The sequence below is a fragment of the Pleurodeles waltl genome, chromosome 9, assembly GCF_031143425.1.
Source record: "Pleurodeles waltl isolate 20211129_DDA chromosome 9, aPleWal1.hap1.20221129, whole genome shotgun sequence".
Taxonomy (NCBI): Eukaryota; Metazoa; Chordata; class Amphibia; order Caudata; family Salamandridae; genus Pleurodeles; species Pleurodeles waltl.
Genome location: NC_090448.1, coordinates 512,291,791 through 512,317,682, shown reverse-complemented (window position 1 = coordinate 512,317,682; position 25,892 = coordinate 512,291,791). Strand labels below are relative to the sequence as shown.

The 25,892-nt window shown below is 45.1% G+C and overlaps 1 long non-coding RNA gene across 1 annotated transcript in view; it reads left to right on the top strand.

The window, feature by feature from the left end:
* Positions 1 to 25,892, top strand: part of LOC138259556 (uncharacterized) — a 114,268-nt gene that overhangs the window by 36,525 nt on the left and 51,851 nt on the right. The window contains exon 2 of the long non-coding RNA XR_011198753.1: positions 13,546 to 13,647. This is a non-coding gene — a long non-coding RNA (uncharacterized lncRNA). The remainder of the gene's footprint in view (positions 1 to 13,545; positions 13,648 to 25,892) is intronic.

Here is a 25,892-nt window from a genome sequence, read left to right as displayed (position 1 = left end):
TTTTTTGGCTTCAGGACGCTAGACACTTTACCACTGCTAACCAGTGCAAAGCGCATGTGCTCTCTCCCTAAAAACAGGGTAACATTGGCTCATACCCAATTGGCATAATTAATGTGCTTGTAAATCCCTAGTAAAGTGCACTACAAGTGCCCAGGGCCTGTAAATTAAATGCAACTAGTAGGTCTGCAGCACTGATTGTCCTACACACATAAGTAGCCATGTCTCAGGCCTGCCATTGTAAGGCCTGTGTGTGCTGTTTCATTGCCACTTTGACTTGGCATTTAAAACTACTTGCCAAGCCTTCTGCATATTAGATTTTTGTCTTCTGGTCTTATTTTATTCAGATAAATATTATCTATTTTCCTTAACTGTTGTGGAGTACTTGTGTGGTGTTTTCACTGTGCTACTGTATGAGTTATTGCACAAATACTTTACACATTGCCTAAGAAGTTAAGCCTGCCTGCTTTGCGTCAAGCTAGCAGAGGGTGAGCACAGGATAATTTGGATTGTGTTGTGACTTAACCTGACTAGGATTATGGTCCCTACTTGGACTAAGGTATATACCTCTGCCAGCTAGCGACCCAATTTCTTACATTGGGTTAAGAGAGACCCAAATGTTCTGGTGAGAGCCAGCAGTCAGTTCATTTCCTTAAGCGGGGATAGAAAAAGACCCTCTGCAGTGATAGTTTTGGGTGGGGTAGGAGGAGCATGACTTCTTTCCCTGTTGGGGCCTGCTGGTGGACACAGTGTCCTGTTACAATGATCTTGGTGTGAAGTTTTTAAACTACTCCAAGTGACGCTCATGTTGCCACTCCCAGGTTCTGCAGGTAAGCATGTTTTTTGTGGCTTTGGATATTAAGACAATCTTTGGCATCACTAGAGTTTTCGGCCCTTCCGCCACTCCCTAGCTCTGGGGCCATTTAAACTGCACAAGTGAATCCTGGAGAGGGAATGACCAGCTTTCCACAGCCAGGAGTCTATCCATTATAGCCTAGTCACTTACAGCCAGCTTAATACTGTTGAAAGGTAACAGATTGTTTGACATGTGTTAGACAAAAATGATCTTTGAACGAAAAAATACATTTGCATTTATAATGGATCCAATTAATTTCCTTTCTAATTAGGGAATCCTTTGATTCCAGTTGGCCCGGAGCTAGTCTAGGGACCTTTGCCATGGAGGTAGCTCCTCCCTGAAAAGATGTTAGCAATGTTGGGATGCCTCTTTGTTGGTAAAAAAGACGCATTAAGATCAGGGTTCAAACTTAGTAAACAATGCTGCAGGTAGTTATCTAGCCGAAAGCTAGGTTGAGACCTGGGCTATAGAGGCAGCAGATGAGAATTTCTGATGTTCAGCAAACTCTGAGGGTTAATGCATACTGAAAGGGTAATAACCATTGGGGTGTGAGTATTCGCTTCACCGGTAGGCCATCAGTGATCATTACCATCCGTTCATACAAAGGTGCTCCGTGAGATCTGATCACCCAAGTTTGGATGGGGTTCGGTGGAATTTAGTATTTTTTGGTGGGTGGAGGGCCCTAAGAGAACCCTCCATCTCAGTGCTTTACCTTTACAGGAACATCCACATATCTGACAACTTGCTTGACTTGATTGACTCCCAAGCTGGATGCTTGAGAGAGCCTTTAGTGTCATTGATAGTTCCATGTTACATTTTTGAAGCTCCTTTACCACAGTACATAAGGATTGCACAGACTTTTTTAAGGTGTTGTGGTCTTTTCTGAAGTATTTGATCCCTATAGAAGCTCAGTCTCACTCTGTACCTTTGGTCTATACTGCCTTTGGGTTTTTTTGTTTGTGGCTATTCTCTCCCAAGTTTGTAAGAGAGATGTGCAGATTAGAGCAAACAACATTAAATAGAGGCTCAGCTTTAGCTGTTATCTGACTTAAAGAAACCAAGGGGGGAGATTGTGATAGAGGTAGTTGGAGGAGGGCAAGGTTCTGTAGGACGAGGAGACAGGTCCAGTTACGGCAAGACTACAATACCTTTCCTTGCTAGTGGTAGCCTTCTTACTGTAAATAGTGAGTGATTTTATGCCTAGAACTGGTTGCCTTGCTCTGAGTTGGCTCTTTGCCCAAAATGGCCTCCACCTCAATTAACATGTCAATGGCATGTAAAATACAGTTCTCAGCAACATGTCTTTTGGCAATTGTAGTGAATCCTAGTTTGTTTTAACGGGATAACAGGAGTTAGCTTAGCCGTAGGCTTGTAAACTCGTGCCCCCGTCACCCAGTGACTTTTAACCTACTTAGCTTTCTCTGTCTTAGTCCATTTAATTATTTATTTCCTTTAAGATGGCGGCCTTGTTTATAGTTAGGCCACTTGTTATGGGTTCTATTATCAGTATCACTGCGCCAAGGCGTCAAGATCAAGCACGAAAGACAAACATACAGTAGGTATTCACACTTAGGGATTTTCCCTCTCTATACTTTCGCGGGATTGTTGATATTAATTGCCGTCCCAAGCATGCCTGTTATCTATTGTTATGAATAACACTTATGTCAGGGGACCTTGTAGATCTGTATAAATACAACACACTTTAGACAGATAATCAGAGGGATTCCGACCAGAGGGCATCGCCACCATCGCTGATACTGATGCTCCAGTCATCTCGACGCTGACCCAGTCTTCGTGTCCCTGCGGAGTCTGAGATAGTGACCTCATTCCAGGGTAACGAGGGTCGGGGGCTCCTCTCATGGACACGGCTTTGGCAGATTAGATTTAACGAACCCAGCTCTCCTTTTAGGTAGGAGGTTAGACCTATTCTCCTTAGGGTATTAGGGCATATTCCATCTTATACATATACATATATTTCTTTTATATATTGCACAATGGTGGGGGTCTTTATAACAATGACTCTCTTCTTCACAATACTGTTGCTTGGTATATTCATTATCCTAATCATTGCAGTTCATGCAACTTATCACAAATTGCAGTTATGTTGAATAAAAACTATTATAATTTCACTGCATCTGTGTTATTGCCTTTGTTTGTATGAGACATAATAAATCTGTGAGAAAAGGGTAATTTCCGTTTAACCACAACAACCCTGAGAGATCTTACTTTGAGTCCATGCGTAAGTGACTGCTACAAATCACCTTTTACTATTGTGTTTCTGGTGAGGTACTGCTAGTAAGCCGGTAAGGTTTGGACAACAGTTACAACTAGTTGTAGGAAGAGACTTAGGGGGTCATTCCGACCCCGGCGGTCGGCGGGAGCACCGCCAACAGGCTGGCGGTGCCCCGCAGGGCATTCTGACCGCGGCGGTTTGGCCGCGGTCAGAACAGGAAAACCGGCGGTCTCCCGCCGGTTTTCCGCTGCCCTCAGGAATCCTCCATGGCGGCGCAGCTTGCTGCGCCGCCATGGGGATTCCGACACCCCATACCGCCATCCTGTTCCTGGCGGTTCGCCCGCCAGGAACAGGATGGCGGTATGGGGTGTCGTGGGGCCCCCGTAAGAGGGCCCCACAAAGAATTTCAGTGTCTGCTTAGCAGACACTGAAATTCGCGACAGGTGCAACTGCACCCGTCGCACCTTCCCACTCTGCCGGCTCCATTCGGAGCCGGCTTCCTCGTGGGAAGGGGTTTCCCGCTGGGCTGGCGGGCGGCCTTCTGGCGGTCGCCCGCCAGCCCAGCGGGAAACACAGAATCACCACGGTGGTCTTCAGACCGCGGAGCGGTGTTCTGTCGGGGGAACTCTGGCGGGCGGCCTCTGCCGCCCGCCAGAGTTAGAATGACCCCCTTAGTCACCTACAAACAAAAGTACTGTCATCCTGAGACCAGCAGTCTTGCTCAGAGCAAGAGTCCAAACTACGACACAATCTTCTCCGCTTGCCCATGTCCAGCTGTGTGATCTGGCATTTCCTCTTTCCCATTGTCAGTTTCAGATAGCGGAATCAAGGACTTACACTTGTAGCTGGAGGAGACTTCGGATGATGCTGTCAAGGGGGACACCCTTCCTGGTGCTGATGGGCACAGGACGGGCCCCCTCTTGGTCCAGGCTTTGTGCGTGTCCAATGCTGCAGGACCTCGAGAAGCGCGATGCAGATTGTGTGGAGGTGCAGTGAGGGCAGCCCACCTCCAGGCCTTTGGTATGCTGGGTCTTGCAGTCCCCGTGGCTGAGTTCCTCACACTTCATGAAATACTAAAAATGGTTAGCCAATACGTGGCTGAGGTAAGCAAGCTCTGATTCAATTAATAATAATGTAAATGTTCGGTACAGAGAAAGAGGCATTAGAAGTGGCATAGATGCAGACAAAAAGTTAAAAATTCAGGTTTCTCTACGGTTAATGTAGTTCTCAGATTTTCTGATTCTCCGGGCTTGTCAAACATGGCGTATGACACCTGAACAACAATATTCTGAATCCAGACGCTGGAGATATTTTAAATCCGCTTTATATAAACTGGAGGCATAAGTATACAACAATGGACGTAAGTATTGCAGTCTGGGACGTACCTAAAAACTGCAAAAGAACATGTGCAAGGGTTTGCTTGGAGATGTTGCCGGGGAAGAGTGAAAGGGTTTGAAACCAAGTGACGTGCTGCAGATAGGCTACCATAAAGTGCAGGGTGCTAAGTCTAAATCGGGTCAAATAAAATCTATATTCAATATTAGAGACCCTTGTTAGATACGGTTCTGTCCATTCTGCGTGTATTTTGTAAGTTTACGCCACTTTTGCATCAAAAACGATGCAAATGCGGCGCAAAAAAGTATAAATCAGGGCCCTTGTCTGTTTTGCTATTTAAAGACAAGCTACGCCCAGTGTCTTTATTATGAAATTCGGGTAACCTTACATAAAGCCCTCTATTATTATGAAGTGCCACATACACACAGTGATCCCAAAATGGACTCCATCCTACAGTCTGTCTCATGCATCTATGCACCACACTCATTCTGCACAATACCTACAGTGTTCATGCACCATAATCTCCTAATTCACAGAGGCGAAAATTAATGACCTTGGTTAAGGGAGCTTGGCAGAACCTTTGAGAGAGGGATAGGCAAAAGGCATTTCCCTGAAATTGGAAAAAAATGTCTGTCGGTCTACTACACATTACATTGGCACCACTGATGCTCCCAAAAAGCAAAGTCATAAAGACCACTAGCCTCTCTCTATTTTAGAGAGAGCTCTGTTGGTGCTCACCTCATCCTCAGAGAATGGCTGTGAGTTTCGGTCTATATAGCACTAGGGCCAAGAGTAAACTTGCATAATTGCCTGGCTCACTGGGGAAAAACATGAAACATGGGAGTCTATTCACAAAGATAATTCTACATTTGTAGATTTACTACAAGGAATACTCTTACAGTTTTAGGCAACATTACTACTTTGGCTATTTAGCGTTTATAAGTGTAAAGTTATTCACAACTGTAGATTTCTCCGAACCCACTGAAATAGGGTGAGGAGTCACTTAAAAACGTCATATACAACTGTAAAGTTAATATTAGCAGTGACTTTATATCTGTATTTAACATTCCACATACCTGTTGGAGACTCTACAATCAAGGCAGAGCCCTCCCTATGGTAAGATATATTGACAATGGTAAAGGTTTATTAAATAAAAAAATAGTACAAAATAATGTTATGTTAAATAATAATGATAATTAGTCATTAAATGTGATGGATATAATTAATTAGAAGTTATTTAATTATTTTTAAATGGTTTACAAAATGTTACATTAGTACCTCTGGAGTTTTATTTTAAGTCCCTACCCCCTTTTTTGCCTATGGGAAGGTGGTGAAGTAGCAGTGGTTGGCCAAGTGCGGTCATGGACTTCCTGCAGCACTGAGCTAAAGTACATATAATACTGTTCTGGGTCTATTTTGGCTGCAATAACTATAGAAGGCAATTTGTGACTAGTAAATGGCTTATTTGTTTGTAGGCGGATCCATGGCCCTCCTTAAACCCCCTACCTGGCCCCTCCTAAACCCCTCCATACTCTTCCATGAACGTCTCCACTTTCATCATAAATATTCTAAATTTTTCAGCCACTGCGCTCTATCTCTACCATATTTACAACTAAAACGTATACTTATGTGTGCAGAGATCTCTACAGTTTGGGCCCAGACCTGTGGACATAATAGACAGCAGAGGCAGAGATGGAGCAGCATTTTGTAGTACATTTGGAGTGCTGTTGTTCTACTAAACCTACTACAAAATGTACTTTGTGAATAGGCCCAACATTGTTAGCGCAAACAAGAGACACAACAAAGGACAGTGGAGCACACACTCCAGAGATATGCAAGAGGCCTTCCAGCCCAACAGCACATTTACCTTTACTCTTTTAATATACAGCACGTACAATGTGTGATCAAGCATGAGTCAGTGGACTCAAAAGTGAAAATAAATGGTAAAAAGCTCTGGTGTGGGATAAAGAGAGTGGAGTGTATCATAATCCCATGCAGGTCACTATGCCACTGGATTCGAGCTAGCCCGGTTGATGAAGGGTGATACCCTGAAACCGGTCCCAGGATGCTTGTTTCCAGTCCAAGGAGGACCTGGCCTGGCAGTTTGGGCGGGACTGTTCTCATGGGGAACAGGGTCAAGACTGATCTAAGTGCACTGGGTATGCCCAGACGTGGGTCCTGGGCTCATTATGCCACTGGATTCAAGCTAGCCTGGCTGATGAAGGTTGATACCCTGAAACTGATCCTGTGATGTTTGTTTTGGGTCCAGGGAGGACTTGGCAGGGCAGTTTGGGCTGGACTGTTCCCATGGTGAACAGGGTCAAAACGGATTTGCATATAGCTGGGTCCAAAGTGGGGTGGCGGGGTAACTAAAATAATTTATGTATTAAACCCAGATCTGTGACTGGGGTGAATATTTAATTGGTTCTGCATTCTGTCCATCATTTCTGGGTGTCTGCTTTGGGGACCTGGCCTGGCAGTTCGGGCAGGACTGTTCCCATGGGGAACAGGTTCAAGACTGATTTACATTTGGTTTGGTCCAAATTGGGGTGGCATGGTGAGCAAAATAATTTGTGGATTAAACTGAGATCTGTGACTGGGTGTGAATGTTTGATTGGTTCTGCATTCTGCCCATCATTTGGGTTTGTTTGCTTCTGTCACCCTAAGGGACAGACCTAGTGCAGCGCCACCTTTCTTGTGCTCCTTAGCGCCCCCCCCCCCTAAAGCCACCATGTATGCACCATATTTAATATACGGCTGTAGTTAGTGTGACTAGTGTCATAATATTTTACGCTAGTCTGGCGCTTTGCAGGATTAGCATAAAAAAAATCTGACGCTAATCCTGCAAAGTACCCAGAGGCCCATTGTAAACAATGGGATCCCCTTTTTAACGCCTGCACTTAGCAGGCATTAAAAAATGCAGATAAAGATGGTGCAAAGGAATCTCGTAGGTTCCTTTGCACCATTTTTACAGCTCCCCCCAGTGCCAGATGGCCCCCCTTGCATACATTATGCCTGGCACAGGCATAATGTGGTGCAGGGGGTTACAAAGTGGTGCAATGCAAGCATTGCGCCGCTTTGTAAATATGGCGCTCGTTTTTGCTCTTCCAACGCCAAATTGGCATAAAAAAACTGACACTAATGTGTCGTTGGAATGGCGCAAGTCCTCCATAAATCTGGGCCTAAGTGCGCTGGGTAGCCCCAGATGTGGGTTCTGGGCTCACCATGCCACTGGATTCAAGACAGCCTGGCTGATTTAGGGTGATAACCTGAAATCGGTCCCAGGATGCTTGTTTCCGGTCCAGGGAGGACCTGGCCTGGCAGTTCAGGCTGGACTTCCCATGAGCAACAGGGTCAAGACTGATTTAAAAATGGCTGGGCCCAAACTGGGGTGACGTGGTGAGCCAAAGAATTGATGGATTCAACCCAGATCGGTGAGTGGGGGGTGAATGTTTGATTGATTCTGCATTCTGTTCATCATTTGTGTTTGTTTGCTTTTCTTGCCCTAAGTGTGCCAGGTATACCCACTGGAGGGTCCCGGGCTCACTATGTCACTAAATTCAATCTAGCCTGGCTGATGAAGAGTGATACCCTGAAACTGGTCCCGGGATGTTTGTTTCCGGTTCAGTGAGGACCTGGCCTGGCAGTTCGGGCTGGACTGTTCCCATGGGGAATAGGGTCAAGACTGATTTGCATATGGTTAGGTCCAAACTGGGGTGGTGTGAGGAGCAAAATAATTGATGGATTAAACCCAGATCTGTGACTGGAGGTGAATGTTTGATTGGTTCTGCATTCCGTCCATCATTTTCGTTTGTTTGCTTCAATTAAAATAGAAGAATCTATGCCACAAAGCATAATACAAAAGTGTGGGCTTGATGAGCCACACTAGACACTCATCCTGAATTCACTGCCCTGCCATACATTAGGAGTGACCATTGCAGTGACATGTAATTAGTGTTCCCTGGCCTTTTGATGATCAGCAGTATGGAAGCCTCCTAATGACAATGCACAGGACAGTTGTGCAGAGGCCTGGCTTCTGGCTTTTGGTTCAGGCACCCTGCAGAACCACAATGTAGATATATCTGTCTTTCTACAGCCTTTGACCATGAACTGAGGTAAGTTGAATACATGTATTCCACTGTAGCTGTCCTTTAGCCCGAAAAAGTGGGTGCTGGACTCATGGTCTACCCTAGGACCAAACAGTGCATCAAACCCACTAGCCAACATAGATTCCTGGCCATGGCCTTTGACCATGCACTTGTGCACTCTGTTTTCTTTGTAACTTTTTTTGTAGGATCAGCAGATCCAAAAAACTACCCTGAATCTGAGCTAGGTGTGGTTCCCTCAGCTCAATAAGTCTACACTAATTTACCAGAGTGTTAGACTTGGCATCTTTGGTGTGCTCTCCCCTAACTTTTTGCCTCTACTTCCCAGGTTGTTGCTGTGTGTTGGACTCCCTGTAAACATGGCTCAGACCTGCCACTGCAATGTCTGTGTGTGCAGTTTTTAAATAGCCAATTCGACTTGGCAAGTGTACCCACTTGCCAGGCCGAAACCATCCCTTTTTATACAGGTAAATCACCCCTAAGGTAGGCCCTAGGTAGCCACATGGGCAGGGTGCGTGTATGTTAAAGGTGTGACATGTACTGATGTGTTTTACATGTCCTAACCGTAAAATACTGCCAAATTCAGTTTTCACTGTCGCAAGGCCTATCTCTCTCATAGGTTAACACGGGGGCTGCCTTTAAATATTCTTAAACTGCAGTTTCCCTTTGAGAGCAGATAGAAATGTGGAGATTGGGGTCTCTGAACTCACACTTTAAAAATACATATTTTAGTGAAGTTGGTTTGAAAATGCCACTTTTAGAAAGTAGGCATTTTCTTGCTTCAACCGTTCTGTCACTCTGCCTGTTTGTGGATTCCCTGTCTGGGTCTGACTGACAGTTGGGCTGTTTGTGACTCTCCACTTGACGGTGACACAAAGGGAGCAGGGGTGTAGCCTGCATATCTTGATGAGCCATCCCGGCTACATTGGAGGGTGAAGTGGTCACTTACACCTGAATGGACTGTGCCTGCCTTCACACAATACAGTCTCCAACCCACTGGTGTGAGTCTGGGGCCTGGTCTGGGCAAGGCAGGATCCTGTAAACAACAGAGACTTTTTTTTGAAGTTGGGGAACTTCAAAGGCAGAAAGGGGTATAAGTAGTGGACCCAAAACCACAGGCTTTAGATTTCTTCAAGATATGCTTCTGGAACCAAGAGGAACCACGGCCAGGAGAGGGGCTGAAGAGCTGAGGAGAAGTGCTGCCCCTGACTGTGACTGTGCTTTGTTGGGCTATCCTGAAGTTGCTGCTTCTGCATGTGAAAGGGGACAAAGACTGGACTTTGTTTTATATTCCTGCTTGAGAAGAATCTCCAAGGGCTTAGACTGAGCTTTCCTACTGTTCTGAAGTCTCAGGGCCATCAAAGACTTTCTCTGCCAGCACCTGGCCTATCTGCTGAAACTCCTGCCCTGCCAAGTGGTGCTCCCGTGATGCCGCCTGCAAACGAAAACGTGGTCCTTGCAGGAGTGCGACGACCCTGCAGGTCCAACAACGCTGCAGTCTCGCCGAAGTTCACGACTCCATGGAAGTCGCCGCACCACGTCGTGGCTGCCGGACATCGACTCTGCCAGAAGTGAGCGGATCCAACGCTTCGCACCACGCCACCTCACCAACACCACTTCGCAGCGAGAATCCAATGCATCTTTATGACACCTACGTTCCTTCGCTTTGCAGCAGTGGAACCGGCGTCGCCTTGGATCCAGCGACGCTGCCATTCCTGTACTAGCTTGTTTCCTCATTTTCACAAGGTATTGTACCCGGGGATCCGTGTGACTCCGTGACAGCCGCCATTGGCGCCAGATTGTTAGGAATGACTCCGTCACTATGCCGTGATACCTCCAATTTGAAGCATTTGTGTTTCTAAGTGCTATATTGAAGTTTAATCTATAAAAATTCATAACTTTGACTGTATATATTGGATTTGTGTCGTTTTAATCTTGTTTCACTCAGATAAATATTGGCTGTTTTCTAATCTGGTGTTGAGTAATTATGTAGTGTTTTTACCGTAGTATTGTGTGTGTTGGTACCAATACTTTACTCATTGTCTCTGGGTTAAGCCTTTCTGCTCATGCCAAGCTACGAAGGGCGTCAGCAGGGGTTAACCGGGTAAGTTTCTACTTTGAAATAATTTGGGATCCTTCTGAATCCTTGAGGCTCTACCACACCTTGGATCATATTTATGTTCTAGTTTGTGTCGCTCTTGAACTAAGCCATGTAGTGCAAGAGCAATGCAAACCTTAAGTGGGATGTATGAATCCATGCAAAACCACCTTAAGTGGCGCTGTGTTGCTTCATAAATCTTGAGTGAAGTAACGCAGCGCAAATCACTTTGTTACAGTACTCTGCTTCAGTGGGGTGTTTCCATGTGTGTTGAGTGGATCTTGCCATGCACCATCCATGGATTTTGACGCATTCCGAGATTTAGAAGAACTTGTGAACCTGAGAATGAGCCAAAAAGATATGCCTTCCCAGGAGAGTCGTAAGATTGAGAAATAGGCTTATTTCTCCTTGTTTTTAGTTCGAGCGAGCTAGCGCTTTGACCTGTTGTAATCTATGTGAGGGCTTTTAACCACGCCCACCGCACTATCACTCATTCATGGGCTTGCCTTCCAAAATGACTTTGTTATCATTAGTAAATGCTTTATGTTTGTCCTATCTTGGGGGAGTTTTGTTACCACCGTGGACACCGACCCTGTTACATGGATAATTGAATGTTTACTGGTACGTTTGACTGCGAGCAAACTTTGAAATGGCTCCGTTATGTCAACTGTTTTACTTTTCATTTTCAATTTATGTGTCAAGAAAAGTCCAGTTAGGAAATGACAATGCTAATAGCTCTAACTCGTGCAAACACGAGACCCATTGCATTGCAAATGCTTGTTTCCTCTTTTTATGTGTGTTGCATTCTGAGAGGAAAAAGCCTCTCAGAATTGTTTTTGTGCAGGAAGGTGCCCCTTCCTGCACAAAAAACAATCCTGTATGCAACACAGACACTATTGTGCAAGGGTGCCTGCTTTGGCACCAGGTTGCCTAATGGGTGCAAGCACAGGCAGAAGGACAGGAATTGTGGTATTCTTTTAAATAACATGTGAAGCAGGGCAGCATAGCACGTTAACTTGCAGTGCTGCCCTGTGCCACAGAGCCCTTAAATATGGGCCCTAGTCCACAGTGAATTCACTGACTGTTTTGTTATTTTTCTTATCCACAACTACAAATCTGTGAATCCAGGTAACTGAATATGGATCCTGAAACTTAAAACTCCATATCATTGAATCAGGAAGTGGAACTTCAAATCCACGTTCGTGACTCTCACTCCAAGAACTCATGTTTATTTTTACTTTTTGCGTGATGTAAATGCCCCTTCAAAACACATTCACATCCTCTCATGGGAAGGATTTATCTCACATAATACGTATGAACTTTCCCCCAGTCCAGTAGCTGGGTGAAATGCAAACTTTGCATTGTTAGTAGATTTGTTACAGCAGTAACGATTTTTAGTTTAGTTTAGATAGGCTTTTAGTTTCATAATCTTTCCACTTTGTGCAAGTGCTGGTCAATGTTAAAACGCTGTGCATAGAAATGCTGTGTTATGCATCCACGTTTTCTTTTGTTAGTCTCAATCTAGATTGGCTGTCCCATCCATAGTGACATATTTGATTATATTAGTGGTGAGGTAATAAATGATGTCACTGGTGATGTTATAGGTGGCACTGTGATGTAATCTGTGACATTTTAGTTGAAGTCATCACGTGCACGGCATAAGAACATGAGTTGCGTAGCTAACCGTAACAGGCTTTTTCAGTGTTTTTTAATATTTCCTAACCAAAGTGTTACTTTAATTGTGTTTTAACTGAATAGCGCATGCGTAGAAACATTATTTTGTATACTGATATGGATTTTCTGAAACTACTGTGAAATGAAACATACCAATACAGTATTGGACTGGACATGTAATAAAACCTCGCTAAAACTGGCACAGCTCTATAAACTCTCGAAGCACACTCATAATAATCTTTCAGCTAGCTTGTTTTGTAGCCTGTTAATTTACCATACCCTGATGTGTAACCACAGAAGGCTATTGATTTACATGAAAACTGAGGGGCATATTTATATTTTTTGGTGCAAAACTGCACTAACGCAGTTTTGTACCAAAAAGTTTAGCGCCGCTTGCGCCATTCCTGAGCACCAGCCGGGTGCCATATTTATCGAATGGCGCAAGCTGGTGCAAAGGGTGGGCTAGCGTAAAAAAAAAATGATGTTAGCCGGGTGGGGCTGGCGGTATGGGAGAATGGGGTTTTGCACCAAAAAATGACGTTAGGCTGGTTAGAGTAAAAAACATATGACTCTAACTAGCCTAGCGTCATTTTCTGATGCAAAACCATCCATACCACATGACTCCTGTGTTAAAAAAGACACAAGTCATGCCCACCACCCCAGTGACCAGCACAGGGGGCCAGTGTCCCCTGGGCATGGCCATTGCACCCTGTGCCATGCAGAGGCCCCAAGCTGGGCCTCAGATGGCACTTTAATTAAAAAAAAAGAATTACTTACCTATACTTACCCTACTTACCTGGGATGGGGGTCACTCCGGTGTGGGTGGGAGTGTTTCTGGGGCTTGAGGGGGGCACCTGTGGAACCAGTCCATGGTGTTTAATCATGAAAAAGAGTCCACAGGTCCCGTAACGCCTGGTCTGACCCAGGCCTTAAATAATGGTGCACCTCAAAATATAAATATGGAGTTAGTTTTGCCACAAATTTGCGTAATAAAAGATGACGCAAATTCAGTGCAAATGGGGTATAAATATGCCCGTGAGCGTGTTCGTTTTTATTGACCTCTGCAACGTTTCTTTTTCTAATTGCTTCCCCTTCTGTGACGTGTAGTGATGAATCTGCTGCTTTAAACAGTAAGGAGCTAAGTACGGCGGTTCATTTCTCCTTAGGTGCTTTACTGCAGTCTATTATGGAAATAAAATGTTGTGCTGGGTGTTTACAGCCATAACCTTCTGTTCTTTTCTGGCAGATAATCATTTAGAGAAATGCAAACGGCGCAAGGCAGGCATCTAGAAGACATTTCTGAAACACTACTCGTTGGCTATTTTGAAGACTGATTCAGTCTCTTCAGGTGAATAACACTTTATATCTGCTCTAATCTGCATGTTGTGCGTAATTATCAGCTCACCGGTGTTATTGACTGTATCAGAATTGTAATGAAACACGGGAAGTTAAAATGTTAACTTAGGTTTGATTCGACAACCAGCTCTGTTATGTCTATATAGTGTACTATAAAAGCCCGTTTATTTATTTTGCTGTTATTGTCAAGATATGTTTATTAACTCAGTTATAGTAATTGCATTAACTTCAGATGGATGAAAGGGTTAAAGGGTGAGTTGGCCACACTAAGATTTAAATAATGTGAACCTGCAGGTTAAACTAATCTCTGCTGAATTTGTGACTATCATCCTAACTGTTCTACCAGAAAGAAAAACAGTGTTTCTCAGTAGCAAGAATGAGTGCTGGTGTCCAGAGCTCTACTCAGAAGAATACAGCCACTGTTGGTAGCACAAATCCCAAGGTTACTAGTCTTTAATCAACCTCATGCCTCTTCCATCCACCCCAGGCACTCCCTGCCCATTTAGCTCTTGCAGGTTCTTGCTTTCTCCTTTTGTGACTGTTTTTCAGTGTTTTTCTGCCTCATTCTTTCCCTTTCTGTGTTTTTCACTCTTTTGGTCTTGGTAAGCAGGAGACTGAGACTGTGGGCACTTGTCCAGTATTGGTGAGTTGGTTTGTTACTCTTCCAAGTTTCTTTCATGGGTTGCAGGAGGGGTGTGAGTCCGAGTTTGGCAGGCCACCAGGTGGAATCCCAGAATGAGGTGTCTTTGTCGAAGATTACTACTTCTGTCTTGACTGTGTTGAGCTTGAGCCAGTTGTTGTTCATCCATCAGGCGATTTCGATCATGTTACGTTATGAGAATTTGTAAACCACACTATCATCCACAAGAGTATCCTGCCACTGAACAGGAGTGTGCGCCTCTCCCTGCCTATGGTTGGTTAACTGAAAATTCAGTTCTTCAGCTTCTTGGGGAATTCAAGAACAGAGGAGGAGGCTCTGTTGTAGAGTGGGAGGTTGTTCCACTCTTTAGGCGAGATGTAAGAGAATGCATGTACTCCTGGTCTGGTTCTGTGTATGTGATGGATGTGTGCGAGTAGGAGTCCTGTGGAGCAGAGGTGTCTGGGTAGTTGTTGAAAGGAGTTGTGACTGTTCAGCAAGTGGGGCCTTAGTTGTGTAGTGCCTTAAATGTGTGTGTGAGGAGTTTGAATTGAGCATGTTTGTGTATTAGGTGGTTTTATGGTTCCTACAAATATAGCCGGACTGTGTATTAAACCAACATGAACTTCAAATATAGACACTAAGTCCACATATACCATCAGTAAGTGTTGTTGTATTTCAGCTAGCTCACAGTACCACATCCAACCCCTAAACAAAACGGGGAAAGATGTTGTGGGCAACCTCAAACGTGATACTCTGATCCCCAGGGAATCCATGGAAACAGATCTAACCCTTTCCGTAGTTACTCTTGCACACCCAAGGTAAACACAAGAAAGGCATGAACTACATTTTCAGAACATTTATTGAAATTATCATATTCTTGCATAAAAAGCATGTTCTGCAATTACTAGCAAAAGGAGATATACTGAAGTAATCAGCATTGCTAAAATGGTGAATAAGATAAGCAGTTCAACCATGGCAATTGCAGCTAATGCTAATGTTTAGTACTACTGTCTGTATCTAATATTATACAAAAGGGAGCGCAGTGGGAGTACCTTCTGCCCGATCAGTTGGGATGGTCTAAACCCCATACCTACCCTCTTGTTAGGGGGTCTGGAAGTCAGTATAGGTTATCCCTTTTGGCAGGATGGCGGCCGGAGTCAGCAGGGTTGCACGTCAGTCACAGCTCATGGAGATAATGTGAAGTAGCATTCTTATCACACTGTGGGAGATTCGCAGGTTGGCTTATTTGTTTTGTCTAGTTCAAATTAGCTGTCTCCAAACGAGCACACACATAAAACAAGTGACATTGTGTTCTCAAATGTGTGACCCTGGAACTAGCTGTCCAAACTATAGGGCGTCAGTGCCTATCAGAGATGCACATCCAGCACATTCATACACTAAAGTGTGGTAAAGTATACTTACTACCGAGAGGACAAAGGAGATGTCAACTTCAAGAAACTGAATCTAAAATGGCAACTGCATGCAAGCCGTGTGACAGAGCCACTGGAGTTCCCTGAGTTGGGGTGTGATGTGTGTTCTGTATGTGAGGTTGACCATGAGTCTGGTTGCCAAGTTTTGGATGGTTTGTAGTCTTCTAGTGAGTTACTTGGTGATCCTGTCATAAAGGGTGTTTCCATACTCCAATTTACTGGTCACTAGGGCGTGAGTGACAGTTTTTTTAGCGCTTCTTGCAGGGGGTGTGGAATTTAATAAAATATCAACTTGTCCATAGGACCGATTACTTCTTAAATCTACTTGTCCGGTAAAAAAATCTACTTGTCCTTTTGCTGTCATGTAGTGCAGCAACAAATTATGGCAGCAATCTCATTATGTAAGAGCTCTGATAATAGCCTCTTTGATTATGTCAGGGCTACTACTTTGGTAGGCCTTGAATACTTGCAATTTCAATCTCTACTATAGCAATTTCCTTATTTTACCACTTTTCCACAGATCGACCTACTGGGGCTGGAGGAAGAAGTAAGAAATAGTTCCAGGGCTGGAATGGCTTTGAGTATGCAAGACTACTAACTTGCATGTTTTAAGGATTTTCACCAGCTCTTTTCTTATCTTTTCCCATAATGAGAAAGGTTGGAAATTTACTCCTGACAAGAGTAGAAGTAGAAGTTCTTCCAAGGTTTGGAAAAAAGAGATTGGAGAGAAAGTGATCTTGAAAACGCTCAATAGATTTTCACATGAGCAAATCTACACATGCATATTTGCTTGGCTAAAACACAGTTCACAAATATTTTCTAGGAGTATGATTTCCTGGTCTACTTCTGTAAGTTCTTTGGTATTCATGAAAGCCACTAATACAAAGACATGTACCATGGGTGCACTTTTGTGACTTTCTTTAAGAATTGGGTCCCTAATTAGGTCTGGTGTTACCAAAGACATTTTATTTTTATTAAACTTCTATTTCTCTCTCTTCTATCTACCGGCTGACTTTACTGTGAGTGATCACATTCTGCTCTTCTACAAGGAGCATATTTGCACACAAAGTAGTTTTGTTCAGTGCCAGGAACCACTGAAGCAACCAGTAATGCAACAAAACTGGAGGCCCTCAGGGCAGGGAATGCAAGCAGTATGCTGCAACAGTGCTGACTTGAGTGGTCATCTACAGTTTGCTTTTGATTATTATTATTCTAAAATTCCTGGCAAGGATTTTGGGTGGGGGTTTTGGTCTTGCAAGCGAGAAATTGGTCTGGGTGTTTGGCACCTTGTCAAAGAGTGAGAGTATTAGCTGGGCGTCGTCAGCATAGGATATGATGTTGATTTGTGGGCATGCATGATGCTTTTGTGTGGGGTCATGTAGGTGTTGAATAGAAATGGTCTGAGTGAGGATCCTTGTGGAACTTCACACCTGTATTCTTGGTGTTTGAAGTGAAAGGGGCAAGCCTGACCAACTAAGTGCAGCCTGCCACCAAGGAGCAAATCCAACAAAGTGAGGTACCCTGGATGCCGGCTTCTTGCATAGGTAGAAAAAGAATGGGGTGGATACAGCATTGAAGGTTGTGGAATGATCCAGTAGGATGAGGGATAGGTTGTCACCTCTGTCCATGATCCTCCTGATGTCATCTGAATTGGCAGTGAAGATGATCTCTGTACTGTAGTTGGGCCTGAATTCACATTTAGTAGTGTCAAGGAGGTGGTTGTCAACGAGGTGAGTGACTAGACATTTTTTTTATCTTCTTTTACATGACTTTTGTCAGGTAGAGTAGTAGGGAGATAGGCTGGAAGTTGGCTAGTGTCTATGGGACTGCTAAGGGTTTCTTGAGGAGGGAGAGTACTAAAGCATGTTTACAGGCATCAGGGTAGGTGACTGTTATTATTATTGAGATATTCAGGATCGAGGTGAGGGCTGTGCTGATGGGACCCATTCCTCGGATGAAGACGTGGTGAGGGCAAGGGTTCAAGGGTGCACTGGAGTGTATGGACTGCGTGATCTTTGTTGTTTCTTGTGTGGTGATGGTGAGCCAGGTGGTCAGGGTGGTCCTCTTGGTGTTGGTAGAGATAGGTAGGAGGGCTGCGAGAATCAAAGGATCCGGTTAGGTCTCAAAGTTTTCATTGATATTGGTGCTCTTGTTGCTGAAGAATAAGGACTGCTGGGTGTATGAACTGACCCTGAGCTCAGCCTCCACTGAAAGAGGTTATAATCAACATTTCTATCAAAGCCTATTTCACATATAGCACACTATCTAGTAGGGGCCCTGTAAGCATGTGCAATAAACACTTTTTCTATGTTGTTAGAACACCTTTCAGAGGGCCACAGGGCAGCAGGGGTTAGTCGGCCAACTGTGTGAGTTTATATCTTCTACTCTTGATGTCCCAGGGCCCGAAATAATACGGATTCTGAGCAACTTGGCTAAGAACCTCTTTAGCACTTAACTCTCTGGACTACAGTGGTCCAAGCAGTCCAAGGCTCCCTCAGGAGGAGGTAGATACGGGAGGTGATTACAGGCGCACAACTCAAAATACATGCAGCAGCAATAAATGATGGTCCACCCAAATACTTTTATGGAAAAAGAGAAGTATTTTATCTTACTGATAACAATACAAAGGTAAATACAATCCAGTCCCCCTGAGGTCAGGGGTTTTGTGTTTCTTAGGCAGTTCCTTGTGTCCTGCTCTCTCCTCGCAATAGTGATTATTCCCCATTCACTACAGGCAACATCCAGGGTAAACCCTACTAGTAGTCCAAATCTCAAGAGTCCACGCTTTCTCTGTATTAAAGTCAACATTGTTCCAGCACCATGACGCTATCTAGCAAGCAAGTTCCCCAGGGTCCGACTGGCGCAACATCAGTCTTACCTGCACCTGCAGGATCTGAGCAACGGGAGTTCCTGGTTGTGTCCCTTCTGTGGGCATTCGAGCAACAGCAGCTGACTCAGGTGAGTTCGCAGCATGTGGCCCGAGCAGACTACGCACAATGGTCCTAGAGTTCCTAACAGGTGGTCGTGCCACCGCAGTAACCTGAGAGTTTTTGCGGCTCCTCCACCCAGGGTAAGTTTCTGGTCTGACACACTGTTGGGTGTGGTGGTGCAAAGATCCTTCGCCCCGATGTCGGTACGCAGGGGTTTTAAATGAAAATAGTGTCTAGAAGCAAAAAGCACCAGTAGTTATCTGGTCTCGCCGGACTGGGACAAAGGCACAAGTTCATGATGACAGCAATGGAGTGTGGGCCTGATATGGTGACCCAGTTAAGTCCGCTGATCAAAGAACCTTAAATATGGTTTGAGGAGCGATGAGAAGTCCCACTTCAATGATGCGTCTCACAGCAGTGGTTTCAAGGGGCTACTAAGTGGAGTCCTGCATTGTCATTGAGAATGCCGTCAACAAGGGGCTTGAGATACGATGTCCTGCATCAAAGATGTGTTGCACACCAGTGGTTTCGAAGAAGCTGCGGAGCTACGATGTGGAGTCCTGTGTCATCATTATGGATGCCTTTGATGAAGAGCCTGTGTCGAGGATGCACCTCATAGCGATGGTTCTGAAGAGGCTGCGGGCTTTGATGTGAGGTCCAACATCGGACATGCGTGGCACTGCAGTGGTTCTGATATGGCTGCGAGGAGCTGCATTGCGCTGCACTGGTTCTGCTCACAGGATGACAGCTGGGTGGGCAGAGCACCTTCATGCCACCTTCAAAGGGTCCAGGACTGGGTTAGCACCACTTAAGGTGTAGGAATCACAGCAGACAGAGGCCAGGTGCTAGGTTCAAAGTGGTAGGAGCCTTTTCTGTTCCTGAGGCTCTGATCAGCAGCCCAGCGAATTAGCCCTTGAAGTTACTCTGGTGGGCCTGGGTTCAAGATGCAATTCCAGTCCTTTCATTCATGCAGCTGAGTAACAGATTAGCAGTCCTTCTTTCAATACTAGCATTTAATTTGCTATCAGTATGGGTGTTAGAAATGAGCTCTCTAGTTGCCACTGGTTTGCACCCTGCACAGGTAGGGACCCTCACTCTAGTCAGGGTAACAAAGTCACACAGGTAAGATAACCTCTGTACACACCCTTATTAGCTTGGTTCAAGATTAAGGGAAGCATAAAAATTAACAAGCACTGGCAAAGCCAACCGTTCTGTCATTTTTTTATGAGTCTTTTCTTTTCGTCAATCGTGTCTTGTTTTGACATGGCTGTTGTAATACTTCAAGTATTTAGGCTTATCTCAGTGGCAAAGTGTAAAATATTTGTACACACACAGTAACCGTAAAAACACCACAAAAGGACTCCACACCAGTTTAGCCAATATTCATCTGAGTAAAACAAGACCAAAACAACAAAAATCCAACATACACAAATCACAATATGTATTTGTAAAAGCTTAAGCAAGCCTTAATCTATAGGAATCAATGGGTGTATCTCTTTAGCACAAAGTACCTGGGATGTGAGACGATACGGGTCATAGGGGAAGTGAGGTGCCAGAAAAGCTAAGCGATGCTTCGGTTCCTTATTGCGCAGGGGAGGTGATGCATTGATTCTTTCCTGGCAGGCGAGACGGTGCCTTGATTTCCAGACACACAAACTCGGTTTCTTACTTTGGTGTAAGGTCGATGCAAAACTGGCCCCCAGGGTCGATGCGTGGAAAATCCAGATGCTCTGTGTTGATGGGACCACAGTGAAAGAGGCGCTGCATTGATTCTGCAGCCATGAGACAGGCGCTGTGTTGATTTTTAGGCCGCGAGACAGGATTTACTCCTTTAGTTCACCAGAACTCACTTCCAAGGGCCCAGTGACTGGATTTGGCACCGCTTAGCAAGTCAGGACTCTCAGCAAGATAGGCCAAGTCCTAGGAGGTGAAGCCTTTGATTGCCCTGAGACTTCTTAACAGGAGGCAAGCTCAGTTCAAGCCCTCAGAGAACCTTGGAAAGCAGGATGTAGAAAGCAACATCCAGTCCCTTTCACTCCCAGGACCGAAGCAGCAAGCAGCAGGTCAGCACAACAAAGCAACAGACAGAGTGGCAGTCCCACCTACAATATCCTGGTCTTCTTCCTTACAGAGAAGGGAACTGTCTGCAGTTGAGGTAGCGTGGATTCATAAGATGCTGTTTGAACTTGTACTCATGGTTCATTAATTAAAATCCTTCATTATTATGGTGAGCTCTGTAAACAAAAGTTTTAAGGCCATAGTGCACTACTGACAGTGTTTCCAGTAAAAAATAAAAAAGTGTACACACATGTTTGAAAAGTTTAACAATATGAGGCTAAGTATAATGCTCCCAGGATGCTCTCTGATTAGATGCAAAAGTTTGCAGCAGCTTGTAAGCAAGAGTGATGTTTCTTTGCTTTCAAAATAAAATGTTCAGGAAAAAAAATGTTTTGCTACTATGACATTTTAGGTGCTATTTACATTCATCTAGTAAAATGTGTTGATGCATGCTAGTATTTCCAATGAAGTATTCCTAATGGAAAATCAGTGTAACCGTTTTCAACAAGATTAAGGGAAGCATGAAAATTAACAAGCAATGGCAAATCCAACCGTTCTGTCATTTTTTTATGAGTCTTTTCTTTTCGTCAATCGTGTCTTGTTTTGACATGGCTGTTGTAATACTTCAAGTATTTAGGCTTATCTCAGTGGCAAAGTGTAAAGTATTACACCACAGTAACCGTGAAAACACCACAAAAGGACTCCACACCAGTTTAGCCAATATTCATCTGAGTAAAACAAGACCAAAACATCAAAAATCCAACATACACAAATCACAATATGTATTTTTAAAAGTTTAAGCAAGCCTTAATCTATAGGAATCAATGGATGTATCTCTTTAGCACAAAGTACCTGGGATGTGAGACGATACGGGTCATGGGGAAGTGAGGTGCCAGAAAAGCTAAGTGATGCGTCGGTTCCTTAATGCGCAGGGGAGGTGATGCATCGATTCTTTCCTGGCAGGCGAGACGGTGCCTTGATTTCCAGACACACAAACTCGGTTTCTTACTTTGGTGTGAGGTCGATGCAAAACTCGCCCCAAGGGTAGATGCGTGGAAAATCCAGATGCTCTGTGTTGATGGGACCACAGTGAAAGAGGCGCTGCGTTGATTCTGCAGCCATGAGACAGGCGCTGTGTCGATTTTTAGGCCGTGAGACAGGATTTACTCCTTTAGTTCACCAGAACTCACTTCCAAGGGCCCAGTGACTGGATTTGGCACCACTTAGCAAGTCAGGACTCTCAGCAAGATAGGCCAAGTGCTGGGAGGTGAAGCCTTTGATTGCCCTGAGACTTCTTAACAGGAGGCAAGCTCAGTTCAAGCCCTCGGAGAACCTTGGAAAGCAGGATGTAGAAAGCAACATCCAGTCCCTTTCATCCCCAGGACAGAAGCAGCAAGCAGCAGGTCAGCACAACAAAGCAACAGACAGAGTGGCAGTCCCACCTACAACATCCTGGTCTTCTTCCTGGTAGAAAGCCCTCAAACCAGAAGCGTTATCACCATGTGGTGTCAAAGGTCCAGTACTTATACCCATTTCTGTCTTTGAAGTAGGCAAACTTCAAACAAAAGTCTTTGTAGTGTAAAAGACCCTGCCTTTCCCTGCCCCGGCTTCAGACACACTCCAGGGGTCTGCAGACTGCTTTGTGTGAGGACAGACACAACCCTATTCAGGTGCATGTTTCTGTTCCTCCCACCCACTGTAGAGATGGAAGACCCATCAGCCTGGTGATGGTCCATCAGGATATGCTGGGCAGACCTCAGCTCCCTTTCTTTGAGTTTAAAGAGTCAGTGCACAAACAGCCCAACTGTTATCCTGACCCAGACTTGTATTAGGCAGACAGGCAGAGGCACAGAATGGTTAAGCAAGAAAATACCCACTTTCTAAAAGTGGCATTTTCAAACTTACTATTCAGAAACCAACTTCACCAAAACTTGTATTTTTAAATTATGATTTCAGAGACCTCAAACTCCATCTGCTCCCAAAGGGAAATTACACTTCCTCAAGGCAACCTACATGTTACCCTATGTGAGAGATAGGTCTTGCAATAGTGAAAAACTAAATTAGCAGTATTTCACTATCAAGACAAATAAAACACGCCAGTACATGTCCTACCTTTTAAATACACTGCACCCTTCCCATGAGGCTGCCTTGGGCCTACCTTAGGGGTAACTTACAGGTAATAAAAGGGAAGGTTTGGGCCTTGCAAGTGGGTGCACTTGCCAGGTCGACATGGCAGTTTAAAACTTCACACACACACTGCAATGGGAGACCTGAGACTCTTGCAGGGCTACTCATGTGGATGGCACAATCAGTGCTGCGGGCCCACTAGTAGCATTTGATTTACAGGCCCTGGGCACATTTAGTGCACTATACATGATCTTACTAAGAAATCAGATATGCCAATCATTGAGAAACCAATCACCAAAACATTTTCAACAGAGAGCATATGCACTTTAGCACTGATCAGCAGCGGTAAAGTGCAGAAAGTCCTAAGGCCAACAAAACAGGTCAGAATAAATATGAGAAAGAAGGCAAAATGTTTGAGGATACCCATGCAAAAAGAGCCAGGTCCAACACAATCCCTTTCCAGCCTAAAGCCAGGGTAGAATAACCAATATTTTGATGGACTTCCCTGCTTAGGACGATAGTACATGGACCCTGGCCCGGAACAGCAAAGGTACTTTCCAGTTCTTTGTCTTTCTGAACCCAGTTGGATTCCTCTGTCCATAATCTCAGGGTCCACTAATCTAACCCATGTGGAATCCTTCTCACCTGTGGACCCCATCTGTGTAGCACCTAACCTTAATTTGCTCACAGATGCATCACCGTAGGCAGGCAGTACCACCATGACTAACTTAGTGGCGTGCTGAGACCCAGGCCTCAGTCCTTCCAGGGCTCTCTAACCTCTGTGTCTTCTCAGAGTGGGAGGCAGTAGCCCCAGGTGACAGGCACCCTTTGCCCACTCTCCCTCCCACCAGTTCCGGGGTGGTATCCTGAGACTGGCTTTCCAGCCCAGGGTCTGTACCCTTAGGCCGAGCATGTGTCTGGCAAGCCAGTACTCCCGGGGGAGTACAACCACCCCCAATAGGAAACACATTCCTCATGTGTTGTGTGAGAGTCTGCCTGGTGCAGATCTCATGACCCTTGTCCATCTGACAGAAAATCAAGCCCTCCCAAGCCAAAAGTAGCATCACCAGGGACATTACTGGGATGCTCTGACCTCGGAGCTGAGAACCTCTGACCCACTGGTTCTCCTCCTGGGGACTGTTTCCCCCTCTCACCTCTCTATCTGGACTTCTGCACTCTCCTCTCTGGGTGGTGCTGCCAGACACCAGAACTGGTCAGACGCTTGCGACAGCTACCCTTCCAAGTTGTCCTGACGCTATGGGACTCCCGTCAGTGGTTGGTCTCCCGGTATGGATCAGGTCCCCCTGCTTGAGCCCACTCAGAGAGCAATCCAAGCACTTGGGCTGGAGATAGGGCACCAGGGGCCTTTGCCCACTCCCATCCCTTCTTCTACTCTTGGAGAGTATGTGGGACCTTTTCCCTCCCCCCAACTGGGATCTGTCTGGGATACTGCAACCCTCCCCCTCACTCTGATGGGGAAAACCTGGGCCACTCCCCTTAGGATATCTCCCCAGGGCCTTTTCAGACCCTCTGGCACTCATCCAGAGTCTCCAGTGTGAGTTCTCTGGGGTTAGAGAACTCACACTCCACCAGGTGTTTTCATAGCTCTGGAAAGCTGTGACTGAACATATGCTCTCCAGGAATCAAACAGTACACCCCCTTGTGTGTATTTACCGCACTACCCTTCACCAAACCATCCAGTGCCTTGAATAAAGTACCCCACATCATCCCCATCTGGTTAGACCGTGTCTGACTCTCCCCGAAACTCAACCTATCCTCTTCTGGGGTGACTCCATACTCCCATCCCCGGGATTACTCCATGGGGTGAAACCTCTCCCTGTCACTCCCTTCTAGAACCAGTAGAGTGTTCCTCCCACCACCAGGAGTATGACTCACCATGCCAGTTCCCTAATCCTCTTCAGGGACTCTGTGCACCTGTGGAGCTACCTCATATGTCTGAGCCCACTGGTGTATGTCATCCCCACAACAAAATCCTTCACCACATCCTTGGGTATATGTACCTTCCCTTAAGACTGCACTGTAGAACTACTACCACCATCTGTGCTGGACCTGCTTTTTAAGTCAAGTTCCTTCAAGCTCAGTTCTTGAGCTAATATAATTTTCCTCTCCTCCATGACATTTTTTTTCTTTCTCTGCCTCTCTTTTGAGCCTAGCTAATTCCAATTGCAGCTCCATTTCATGCTCCATCTTGAGTTTTTCAAACTCCATCTGGTGCTTTCTAGCTTCCTGCCTGTCTGCCAGCTCCTCCAGGGACAGGCCCTTGGATGAAACACTGCTGCTGGCGCTAGTCCACAGCATCACCCTGCAGGCTCTGTTCCTCCATGTCCACATGATCATTCCCCTCCTCTGTGTGCTCACCACCCTGGCTGCCAACCACGTCCTCAGCACCTTTTCCTGCCCACCTTCCTAGGGAGGACTTTAAAAGGACATTTGAGCTCCTTGCAGAACTTTTTGAGCTGAGGCACCAAATAGGCTTCCAACTTCTCCTGCTCAAACATCAAATCTTAAACAACTGCTGATAGTTCTCCAGACTGAGACATGATTGCAACTTTTGAGTCTTCATCCCCAAAGTTTCAAGAAGGCAAATAGACCATAAAGAAAAACAGTATAAGGGAGTTAGAGAGCTAAGATAACCCCTGCTCACCCCCTTGGTAGCTTGTGTCAAACAGTTAGGCTTATGTCAGAGGCAATGTGTAAAGTATTTATATACACACACACACTCACACACACACACACATATTAACACAGTGAAAACACTACTAAGGGACTCCACACCAGTTTGGAAAAATATCCAGTATTTATCTGAGTAAAACAACAAAAATCCAACATTCATAAGTCAAAAGATCTCTTTTAAAAAGTTTAAGCAGTCTTGATCCATAAGAATCAATGGAGGTATCTCTTTAGCACAAAGTACCTTAGATGCGTCAAAAACAAAGACAATGCAGGCCACAGGGGAGGTGAGGCGTCAAAAAAGCAAAGTGATGCATCGGTTCCTTATGGTGCAGGAGAGGTGCTGCATCGATTCTCTCTT